This window comes from Ambystoma mexicanum, chromosome 2p (genome assembly GCF_040938575.1).
Source record: "Ambystoma mexicanum isolate Mex_15411 chromosome 2p, UKY_AmexF1_1, whole genome shotgun sequence".
NCBI lineage: Eukaryota > Metazoa > Chordata > Amphibia > Caudata > Ambystomatidae > Ambystoma > Ambystoma mexicanum.
The window spans coordinates 687,151,134-687,163,522 of record NC_090923.1 but is presented as its reverse complement, the minus strand read 5'-3'; the positions used below and the strand labels follow the sequence as shown (position 1 = coordinate 687,163,522).

Genomic DNA, 12,389 nt, shown 5'->3' with positions numbered 1-12,389 from the left:
GGAATCACTCCTTTCAGAGCAGGGAAGTATGTGAACTGTAGAAAACGAAAGTCTGACTGCAACCCCCTACTTCAAAGGAAGCCCATGTTGTGATCAAGCGCCGCATATGGCTCAGTTAATTAGGGAGACACTTTGATGTACAGAAGACAGGAAGATGGGTGGCATTTAGAAGTATATGTTGTCAACCTTCCCCTGTCTGTTGCCAAGTGCACTGGTACTGACCTAAAGCATCACTGAAGATTGTTGGTGGAGACACAGGATTAACTCACTTAAATTAGGCTTGTCCTACACCAATCCCTGGGCCCCGTTTGGCTTTTAAGAGTGCTGATCCCCTCAATGATCAGATCGTCTGAAAACCTTGCAAGCTGTAAGAAGAAGCACTCATTTGGACACGAGCTGAAGGTGCAGTCTACCTTACATCTTCCATCAGTGAAGGAAGGCGAGGAATTCCAATAGGGAAGCAAGATCCCTCCCCTAAACATCTCACAGGGAACAGAGGGAGCTACCAGGGTCAGAGGACCCATCGATCAGCCCCAGAACCGGTACCCAGCCAGCACACAGCGTGCCCTGCTAGGTTCCGACAGCAAGCTTCCATTGTGGGAAGTGCCAGAGAGTCTCTGGACAAAGGAAAATGATGTTGCCTGCTAACACCCTCCTGAGCTTTGGGCCATCTGCCTTGAAAGGAAATGAGCCATGCAAAGAAGGTAGAAGGAATGCCACACAAGCATTATTTTTTTAATTTTGTTTATTGTGTTAACTGAATTAACAGTTTTTATATAAAGAAAAATCCTGTTTCATCGAATGTTTTTAATGTGTTTTCCATTTTTTCCATTTTAGTTCTTCAAGTTGATTGACAAGTTGATTAACGAAAGGGCTAAGTCCTTTAGGGTGTTTTCCATTAACGGATGGCGTCCAAGTTCAGACTGTGCAAAAAGTTTACCAAAGCGATGGCTGGTCTTCGACTTAGCCCATTCATCAAGAAAGTCCACCAGTAATCCTCGTCCAGTCTTGAAAATTTAGAATAGAGATGACCTAGGTGGACTTCCCTGTTGCCACTGGTACCAGGACAATGGAGAATCAAATGTTTTAGACTTTCCTTTGAGTCTTGGTTCAAACAAAAACGACAAGAGTCGGTCTCAGATTTGCCTCGGCTTCTCAAAACCTTGTTTGTTTTTAAAATGTTCAGTCTTGCTCTCACTAACGTCGAGCGGTCTTGTTTGGAAACTTCAATAAGTAACTAATAGGCTTGTTTATTTTTTGGGCAAATGGCGGAAGATGGGCCGGGGATTTGTAGTTAAGTGCTTTCAGCTGCGTGTCGCACCAATCGGTTTCTTTCAATTTCTTTGCTGTCTTTGTTGGATTGGCTCCGAGCTCGTCCTCTGAACTTCCTATTGCTTTTAGGAGAGTTTGATTTTTATGTATCCAGGTTCTGAGCATTTTGTTTGTGCCTTTCTCAATTTCTTCTTGGATTAGTGTATAGATTTTCTCGTTAGATAATCTCACTTCCATGTAGAACATCAAGCTGTTAAGGGATACTGTGCCTTCAAGTGAGATAAGGCAGAGTTCTCTTCTTATAAGAGTTATTGGTGTACAGGTAGGCAGTCGGAGAACTTTTTCCAAAGAAAGCCTTCCAGTTTGGGCCAGATTGAGTGAGATAAGGCCGGGTTCTCTTCTTATAAGAGTTATTGGTGTACAGGTAGGCAGTCGGAGAACTTTTTTCCAAAGAAAGCCTTCCAGTTTGGGCCAGATTGAGTCTGGAATACTTGGGATGGCTGCCACTCCGTAGGTAAGCGCTGGAACCACTTTCATCCTCTAAAAGTTAGTTGCAGCCTTAACTTAGAAGCAACCACATTTTTTGTCCATAATGATCAATTGATTAGTTAAGGGTTTGTTTTTATGGATCAAAAAGTCTTGCATTGGTTGCTCATTCATCTTGTTGCTGAAGATGGTGCCCAAGTATCTGAAAGATTCCACTTTTTCATTAAGACGTCATTAAGGAACCATGCCTCTGATGTTTTTCGTTTGCCCGCTTTAATTAGACTCATCACTTTAGTTTTCGAGGCATTGCTTTCCAGATCGTTAGTTTTCAAATATTCATTCAAATTGTCCAGTTTTCTCTGGAGCCCTATCTTCGTTTTGGTCAATGAGAATGATATTGTCTGCGTAAAGCAGCCTGCTGATCTTTTCAGAGCCCAGAGAGGGAGAGAAAGCTTTAACGGTTTTTCAACATGTTGGTAATCGTTGGTGTAGGCATTGTAAAGTGCCGGTGCCAAGGGACATCCTTGCTTTACTCCGCAACTTGTGCAATTTGATGAGGAGAGTAGACCTGTGCTATTGAGTCGAACTCTCATAGATGTTTCAGAGTAGAGTTCTTGTATTAGATCCAGCAAGACGGGGGGACAATTCCAATTGATGAGTTTTCTCCATAACTTCTCTCTATTTACTTTATCGAACGCTTTAGACAAGTCGATAAAAGCCAGGCACAGAGGGGGAGCCCCTTCCTGAACTCTGGCTTTGAGAATGTTGATAGTAAATATGTTTGCCATGGTGCTTAGATTTTTCCTAAAGCCAGTTTGGAAGTTGTCCCACCCATCTGAAGAAGACCCCCAGGCCTTGAATCTATCGAGTAGGAAAGACCCAAAGAGTTTTCCGATGCAATCAAGGAGTGCAATAGGGCGGTAGTTGTTTGGGTCGCCTCTGTCTCCTGATTTGTAAATTGGCACTACATTTGCTGTCTTCCAGGACGTCGGAATAGATCTGGTTGCCATGCACGATTCAAAGATTTCTGCTATCAGGATAGACCAGCTTGCCGGGTTAGATTTTAAGTCCATATTTGACAGACCGTTGGGGCCGGGAGCTCGCAATGATTTAAGTTTTTTGATTTTAGATTCAATGCAGGCTGGATCAAGTTCGATATCCCAGTGGGTACTTTGATGTTTCAGAGGTTCCGTCCCTTTCTCGGGTAAGTCGAAGAGGGCTGAAAAATGGGTGATCCAGGCTTCCTCTGGACGCTGGATGTTAGAGAGTCCTCACTTGATGAGCTTTTTGAAGAAATCAATGACCAGAAAGCCTTTGTTTGCTTGCCACTGAGAACTCTCAGCATTTGCTCTGAATCGTCTTGATAGAGTTGGAGTTTAAAACCTTTTAACCAGTTCTTGTAAACATTGGTTGAAATCCGAGCTACTTCTCTGTTAGTAGTGGAAGGAAAACGTCAGGCCTTTCTTATGGCTCATCTCATCATAAGCCTTTTCTCTCTAAGTATCAAGTTGTTGTGATGGTGGGTTTTCACTTTAATTTGGCTGCCAATTTTTTTTAACCTGTTATGGATGTAGTAATGGGCAGTAGTCCGTGAGGATGGTTGACTCTTTTGAATTATCCCTTGCTTTTGCTTGACAATAATTTGTGGTTAGTGTCGTGATGGCTGAGCCTTTCAATCTCAAACGTGTAGAATTAGCATGGGTCTCGATGTTGGCCATTCTCAGAGCGCACAGACTCTTGTGGGTATGTAGACGGGAAACTGTCCATGTCGTTTTCAGAAGGTTGTAGTCACTGTTGAGTGTTCTGATAACCTCAAAACCTGTAACCTGCATCAGAAGCTCTCTAGAGAGATAGACATAGCCTAGAGTTGCATGTCTTCCAACTAACTCCCAGGTTGGAAGGACCAGGTAAGATGCTTTACCCAAGAAGTGGGTGTTGTGAAGATCAAAAGTATCCATCAAGTTTGCTCATTTCTTTCCTCTTTGTAGGGAGTTTTCTGGCAATGTTGTGATATTAGCTTTTATTTGTGAGTTTCCAGCTCTTTTTTGCAATATCTTGGCGTTTAAATCACCACAAATGATTATACTGTTGGTTGAATCGTTTGATAGGGCGTCTTTCAGGATGTTTTCAATTTTTAGTAGAAAGTGCTCGGTTAAGCATTCTTTCGGGTTCCAGTACAAGTTTACCAGTAGGTAAGTTGTTTTCTTTCGTTGACTTGGGTCTTGCAGGCTGGCGCCTTGTTGAATCAGGGCTGCCAAAATATGTGGCTCGTCCGTTATGACTTTAAGAAACTGGAGGTTGGCTCCAATGCGCAGAGCAATCAATAGTCCGGCCCTTGGTCGACCTGTAGCTCCTCTTAGGGCTGAAGAAAAGATGGTTACGTAGCCCTCTATCGTTGGTTTGTTTTGAATCTATGTTTCTTGGAAACAACACATATCATATGATCCAAGGTTTACATCTGAGGAGTGTAGTAGGTGAGTAAAACCTCGGGAATTCCAGGAACCCAAGGTTAGGGCGGTAATAGATTTCGTGTTTGAAGGCTCACTAGAGGAATCCTTGTTTGTCTGTCCTGTATTTGATTGCTACTATCTTTGTTTTGTTGACAGAGCTTTAGGCAGCCAGGCCCAGTGATCTGTGTTTTCTTTGAGACTAATTTGGTTCTGTTCGCCGTTTAACTTGTGTTTTCCTTTGGTTGAAATATCTTGTTCGATAGTTATGTTCCAGTTTTTCTCGGGTCCCGGCAGGACTCTTTCCAATTCCAAAGAGCTTACACGGTGGCCCTCGTTTTGGTTCCACTGGGCGAACCTTACATTACGCCCATTTGAAAGTGATGGGGCACGCTCATGCGAGTATGAGGTCCTATAGGTACGTTGGTCGTTCATCTTTCTGGCTCGTGAATGTCTATCCAAATGTCCGGTTGAACCCTCTTTGTTTTTGTGTCCTTCGTTGGTCTCATAGTCTATGAGGTCATATCCTAAAGCTCTTAATTTGTTTATTGCCTTAGTTAACAGTGACTTTGTTGTTTCTGACTGTATATGTAGATAAACACTGTCAACTCGCTTTTTGTCTTGAAACTCCACTATCGCAAGCTCTTCTGTTGATAGAGATATGAGTGCCTGGACCAAGTGCAACATTTTTAAAATAGTTTTTCTTTTGAGAATGAAAGATGTGTCTTCTTTCCAGATGCTTTTCAGGGTAAAGATGCGGGTCTTGGTAGACCTAACAGAACGTCTTAGAAGTTCTCATTTGGCTCGGCGTGCATTGCTTATTTTTCTTGGTTGAGTCATATTTCTGGGCCCTCCGGAGTTTGAATTCCGTTTTTTTCTTGGTGTAACTGAGGGTCTGGCAGAAGGGTCTAATTTAGGTTGCCTTTTCGTGGTCTGATCTCTTGTGGTAGAACGCTCTTCCCTGTGGCTACTTCTATGAACTCTGGTGCGCCAATGAATTGAGTTTTCTGTCGGTCATTCATATTTTAGTTTTTGAGGGTCTCCTCTCGTTGATGTCTTCCTATTAGATAAACAGGCCCTGGACGTAGCCGCACAGTGAACTTATCCGTTTTCTTGGCCGGTGGATATTGGAACATTCTTGTGCCTTTATTTTTTGCCAGGAGGTTTTGTTTCTTCCCCTCCAGTGTTAGGAAGATTGGACTTGTCTGCTCCGCTGAGAGCGTCTTTTTTTCCTGTTTTTGTTTGTAATCCCAATCCACGGCATTTGGGGCAGGAGATTGACTGTTTGCATTTCTTTTTCTTTTTTGTGGTGGATTCCGGTCGACCTCGTCCCAGGCCTCCCAAGTTTCTGTCTCATTTAAGGCTACCTGCATCAACTCACTTTCCGTAATTGACAAGGTAGTGTCGTTTGTATCCTGCTTTCCCTTATTGAGAGTTTGTGAAGTCTTTGGTTGAGGAAGAAGGGTCGGATCATTGGATTTAGGCTCAAAAGGTAGGTAGGATTGTTTTAGTGAGGATACCAGACTATCTTGATTGATTTTAAGTCTGGCTGAGGACCTGTTCGTCGTCGTCTTAGATTGCCAGCTCAGTTTAACACACTGGATGGATTGGTCAGAGGACCAGGTTGCACATCCATTTTTCAATTGGGGTTTAGTCGCGTTTTTTAGGTTAAGTTTCTTTGGGTTAATTGAGGCGCGACAACAGTCTTACTGTTCAAGTGTTTCGTTTTTTCTTTTGATTTCAGTGAAATCGAGCTCAAAGGAGGAACATCAGCTATTTTCACTGCGGTCTGGCCAGGAGGCTCACTTTTTGTTTGGTTGGTAAGGGCTATCGTGGCTTCCTTTTGCAGAGTTTCCTGTAAATTGGAAGGTTTTGATGGGTTGCTCTTCCGTTTGAATTGACTTCGAGCACTTTGTAGAGACCACTGAGTTTCCAGATTGCGAAGAGGCTTCTCCCGTAGGAGGTTTGTTAATTTCCTTTGCTGTAATGTAACCTTCAATGAAGGAAAGTCGCGTTTGGATGAAGGCCAAGAGAGTTACTTGATCTTTTGCTGTGTCATTAATCGCCATCATACAGCTTAGTGAAGGGAGCTAGTGCTATAGTCAAAGATGACATAATGGCAAGAAGGTCTGTTTTTCTTTTTGATGGTGTGGTGGGTGAGCCTGGAGCGGCTCTGGAGTCGAGCATAGAATCAGGCTTGCTTCTTCCCGTTGGGGATCGACATAAATTGTTGGGCCACTCACTTGCGGAGTTCCCATAGGTGGGACAACCAGGAAGTGCATCTCTTTTCCTCAGTTCCTGGACGTGCAAGTTTGTCAGATCGTGGTCCGGGAGTTCAGTCAGACGTTGACTCTTCTTTGGGGTTATCGAAACTCGGAGCACATAGTCTTCAACACGCTTATTTGCCACAGGGACGCAATTGGTTTGGACTTGGTCATTGAAAAATGTTGTTACCTTTGGTGTCGGTTTAGGTTCCAATGCGTTCAAGGTGGTTCCAAGGCCTGGCCTCTCCGCTTTTAGTTGCCATCTTTTCAAAAACGCAAGTTTGCGCAAAGAATCTTTTTCACTTTCTTGAATCAGATCTTGATGGGTACCTTCCAAAAGTTCGGCGTCCGATATCTCAGCTTTGTCATCCCCCAGGGGGTGTTTTGTTTTCGTCGCAAAGAAGTCGACTATGGATCCCATGGCTGGTGTTTTTTGGGCCTTAAAGAAACGCGATGGTGTTTTGTCTTTCATCAATGTTTTTTTGCATGATTGTTGCTTAATAGACTTGGAGAAAGACGTTGTATTATGTTGTAACTGATGCTTAGTGTTACTGGCTGCCGTGGCATTGCGGCGGCTTGTGAGGACTGTTTCTGTCGGCGTAGAGTGTGGCTCTGAAAAGTTGAGTCTTTGGGGGATGGTCGGAGGTTTAGTAGCGTCCCCCGATACATTCAAATCATCATCAGAGTACTCAATTGTAGAGTACGAGCAGGCCTCAGTACTCTTGCTGATAGTACTATTTGTTGGGGGACTGGAGAGGTCCTCATTTTTGTGTATTTGGTGGATTTCCACTTTGATTTCTTCTTTATTTCGAAGATCAGCTAATTTAGCTGAAGAGATGGTAATAACCGGAGGCAAGGGCATAGTTGACACTTTTAGAGGGGTAGCGACTAGTTGGTGGACCCCAAATGCAGGTGGGTCCTTCGTTAGCTGGGGCTCCTGGTTTTCCAGAGGAGCGGTACCCAGTTTATGATGTTCTAATAAGGAAAGATTCTGACAATCGCCCAGGCCTGACATTGGGATGGGCTGGGCCTCTAAGTTTGAAAGTTCCTTCGCGTTCAGCGAGGGCTGCATAGTCGGCACGGTAACCGATGCTGAGTCGCGGCTCCTCCCCGTGTTTTCTAATTCACTCTCCACTGTTCAGCGGCGTTCAGATCGAGAGGAAGAATTCGGGGGCACTTTTCTAGCACGGCTCACCGGCTTCAAAGGACTCCGCCGCTCCAAGTCGCTGTCCTCGCTCCAGGTCCGCTGACTCCGAAGCCAGTGCCCCTCACTGCCTGTTTCATTGGCCCGCATCTCAGGACCGGGCAGACCGCGGGGCGGCCGCGGACTGCCGTAGACTGCAAGCACCTCAGCGAGCAGCTCCGCCGCCGCTCCGCGGCTCAAATGAGGTTATGAAGGCTGTGTGGGTCACTCCCCCCACCACAGCAATGGAAAGCAGACTGAAAGGAACTCAAAGGAACAGGAGACTGCCGTAGACTGTGAGCACCTCAGCATTATCCATTGTTCATCTTTTGAAGGACAATTTCGAGACTGTTGAGTCCTCTAACTGCATCCGGCTGCACCGCTGACTGTTGTCACACCGCAGTCACAAAGGCCATCCAAGACACCTCAACCAGCATTCCAGATACACCAACTAGCATAGAGACACTGATTCATAGCCCGAGCAACCACACCGGACAGCTTGCAGAGGTCTGTCCAGCCTCGCTTGCCGAACTGCCTGACGCCTGGTACCTGCAGCTGTCACCCGCCACTAAAATCCATCTCATGAGCTGCAAAGTGTCCTCGAATTGAATTTGACACAGAGTAGCACCAAGAACCTCTTCAACACCAGGTACACTCCGAAGGCCCCTAGAGACAATTATGATCTTTTGACCCTTTGCTGCTGAAACCAAATAATCTTGAACAGTAAGACTGATTGCTTTACCAACTACCCTCCTGTCAGTATCCAGTGTACATCCATTTCCTTTGTGAAACTGTCTTTTCTATGTGTTCCTTCACAGTGGGGTTGTAATTGTAGGGTGATAGAACGGTCGTAGTAATAATAAAGTAGATATTTGTATACAATCTTCACTGGACAGTCCCTCTTATCATTGGGTAATAATTGTATTTTCGCTGTGTTACAACTAACCAACGACCCATGACCTTGCAGAGATAAGCCTGCCGTTCCGTCCATGTTACCAAAATTGGACAAGGAGGTCTTATAATTCACTTGTATTCCAATCTGTTCTGATCCCTTCTGGTGTACTAGAGGTGTGGGGTTGATTGATGGTTTAGAAACCGATATTCATCCCTGGACCACTGGTGCCCTGGAAGTTGATTTGTCACAATAACATTCAGCCATGTATGTATTTCACCCTTGTAAGAGATGTGGTTGGTATCAACAACATAGCGTAGGCACATGCTGCTGTGATTGGAGCACTGGGACATGTTTTCCATTAACCATCAACATTATTTTGGGTTTCTATCTATAATATGAGACCAGAAAAGTCAATTTCAGTGAAAATGCCACACAAGCACAGTGCCAACGAACACCCATCATTGTAATTTCACCTCCAGATCAAAGCTACACTGGAATGGGGTGTGCAGTCAAAATATCGAGAAAAAGAAATGTCGAAAGACAAAAGAAATAGAGAAAAAAAGTCGAAAAAAAAGTCAAATAATTAATTTTTTTATTTATATTTATTTTGTGGCTCTCATATGCAAAAAAAGGTTAAAGAAATAATAAAAAGGGGGGTTAGGGGGAACCCCCCATTTCGAATAAAAAACGTTATAAAAAAGAAATGCGACTTTTTTTTCCGACTTATTTTTTTCTCGATATTTTGACTTTCGACTTTTTGTTTTTCGATTTTTTGACTATGAACCCTGGAATGGATTATGACTATGCAAATTAACAGAACAACTTTCATTTTTTTCATATGAATACATTAACACTGTTTACGGGGTGGTGTCATTTTATACACAGTTTTATGGAACCAAGACTGACAGTTCCCAAAGATGATAAAACCAATCACAAACATGTTTTACCTATTTGGGACTCAACAAAGTTGTGTAGGTTTACATGTGTGTGTTTGGAGCATCGGGGTATGTTTACCATGACCATTTACCCCCTCATGCTCATCCCAGTACTAGCATAAGGAGGCATCCTGGGACATGAAAGGGGGCAAAAGGAAAACAAGAATCATCTCTTCCTCATGCAGGTGGGATCGCTCTATTCAGGACCAAGGAATGACATCAGGGTTGCATTGCACACATCCCCTTCTTCCCTCTGATGTTACCCACAGTCTCTTTCAAACTGTCTACAGAGGAATAGAAGGTGTTCATTACAGAAACAGTGAACTCTGGATTCGATGCCAGACTTACCCTACCATTCCCCTCCTCCGGTTCCTGTTCCAGCTCTTGACATTCAACCTCTGGTACCCCAAGGATATGACTGGCAGATGTTTTGAAGACGAGATTGTGGGCAAGGTAACTCTGCTCCTGTTGCTAAATCTGGAACTCATGGACTTGGCACCCTTGAGACAGGGAAAAAGACACAAAATGCTTACAGCCGATATTTCACCACTCCCTTGTCATTTCTTTTCTTACTATGAAGCATGAAAACCCTTATCAACAAGGGGCATAAGGAACCCTTCAAGGCAGATCTCCCTAGGAGTTGGACCAATCCTTACCCTATTCAGTGTTTGTGTTTGGGGGCAGAGTTTCCAGACATCCTCAAGATATATTCACTTCATCCCTGATTAAATAGGCAGCCATCTGTGGAGACAAAGGATTCTGCTCCCTTCTACCATTTTGAAAGGAGAGTAACGAGGGCCCTCATGTGAGACCATAGTGATGTAAATTGTGTTCTCCAGAGACACTTAGGGCATGCTACTCAGTCCCTTCTAAAGATTTTCCAGGTGCTTTTCTTCCTACTGGAATAGGCATCTGGCAATGTTGATATTTTGAAAATCCTAGAGAAGAAGATGACTTTCTGCTCCAATATCTCAGATGACCTCTACATAGATTCTTCCCTCAGAATGCCTCTGGGTTCACAGCAAGGCAACTCAATTGGTTAAAAACCTGGAAGGGTGAGGCTTCCCAGAAGGCAATCCGGCTCTGGCTCCTGTTTTAGGACAATCCCTGTGTAGGTCCAATATAGGGGATATTATTAAAGAAGCACAGGATGGGACAAGCTGCCTTCCATCATCTAACCCAGGTTAGCGACCCTTCGCAGAGGGGGATTTGGTCAATATGGGCCTCACTCCTCTCCAGAAGACCTCACGCAACACCCCCTTTTCCACCACCTGCCTGTCTACTGGCAGCACTACCTTGACTAACGTTCCTTGATACCCAGCGGCAGGCTAGAATGGGCATTACTGTTAGCCTTCTACTCTACATGGGAAGAGGAGAAGTCCGACCCCTGGGTCTGGGACACAGTGTGAGATGGTTATTGCTTAGGGATGTGGTTGCTACCATCAAAAGTAGTGTCTTGGCTCAGGGACTCCTTGAAGAGGAGGTTTCTGCAGAGGGAATTCGGGACTTGATTACCAAGAGTCTTGAGACTCCAATTCCTCAGACAAAAGAAGACACAGCTCTTCCCCAACCTGCTACTAGTGAGGAAGCACACAGGAACACTGATTAATGAACTTGTCCAGGCCCTGCCATTCAAAATGAAGACTCCTTGGAAACATCATGCCAAGAGGCATTGCTAGGGGGTCTGAGCAGGCCATAGCCCCAGGTCATTTGGTTGTAGCCTGGACAGAATCTCAGGGACTAAAACCAAAAGGATAGGTAGTCCCGAGACTGAACAACACACACCATCAAGATATCCATCAACCTCGACAATTACTTCATTAGCAAGACCAGTATTATTTGCTGAAAAATGAATTCTAAGGCAAATGCAAACAGCAATCTGCTCATTCCGACACAGAAATCAATTGCATGTGTTACCTTCAAAATGTTCTCCATGCAAGTCCCGACAAAGACCTTAGCATTCTTCAAAGCAAAATCCCACTCAGAAGACATCTTGCCAGTCTCCTTCCTCAAGTCAATCCCCATGGAAGTACTTCATACCATGTTGGCAATTATCGACCCATTCCCCACTCAGGGCACCTTCTCCACAGTTTCAAATCATGGAAAACCTCCCCATCGCCCCGGCTCAAGAAACCAAGTTGAAATCCTAACGTCCTCAACATCTAGCCCCATAAACACCTTTATTTCCAGGGCAATAACCGTAAAGAAACAGCTGTAGCTACCAAGCACCAGGCGCATATTGGGGGCAATGGCATCTTGCAGACTTATTAATCAGGCTTCAGTCTAAGCTGCAACTCATAGAGAAATACCATCCAAGCAATAGACAATGCAATCTGCATCCATGATGATGGACACCCCTGCTTCCTGCACTCCTAGACCTCTCCACATACTTCAACACATTAGTTCATCAAGCCTTCATCAACAAACTGCCCAACTGGATGTCCAGAGACTACTTTAAACAGAACCCAACCTGCTCCTCACCAACAGCACTGAAGGCTTGGCTGGCTGCCATGCATCTTGAAGGTTCCACCCTGTAGCTGACACCCGAATTCAAGTAGCTGGGATTCTGCATAAACAGCCACCTCTCCCCCAAAATATAAAGATAGCTGAAATCTTAGCGAGTATGGTACTTACTAACTCTACCGCAGAAAATCGAACGCTTCGAATCAGACAATATTATCATATCTGCCATACGAGCTATGGTCCAACCTCACCTGCACAAAGCAAATACTGTATTTACCAACATGACCATCAACTTCCAGCCTCCTCAAATGCCTCTTGAAATATGATGATATAACCCAGACACTCAAAAAACCTCACTCACTACCACTACAGGCAAACATCCCATTCAAAGCCATCCACATGAAATGCAAAGTTTTTATCATGCATGGCACTTCCTACCTGAGA

General features: G+C 44.4%; 1 protein-coding gene across 16 annotated transcripts in view; it reads right to left on the bottom strand.

The window, feature by feature from the left end:
* LRFN1 (leucine rich repeat and fibronectin type III domain containing 1) overlaps nt 1-12,389 on the bottom strand; it is a 1,263,189-nt gene that overhangs the window by 875,272 nt on the left and 375,528 nt on the right. For 12 of the 16 annotated variants that reach the window (XM_069644265.1, XM_069644262.1, XM_069644261.1 and 9 more), the window contains one exon: nt 9,831-9,982. The exons of 3 other annotated variants lie outside the window; for them this stretch is intronic. The gene's annotated coding sequence lies outside the window, so the exon portion shown is untranslated. The remainder of the gene's footprint in view (nt 1-9,830; nt 9,983-12,389) is intronic. One more of the 16 variants, XM_069644264.1, reaches the window with a different exon arrangement.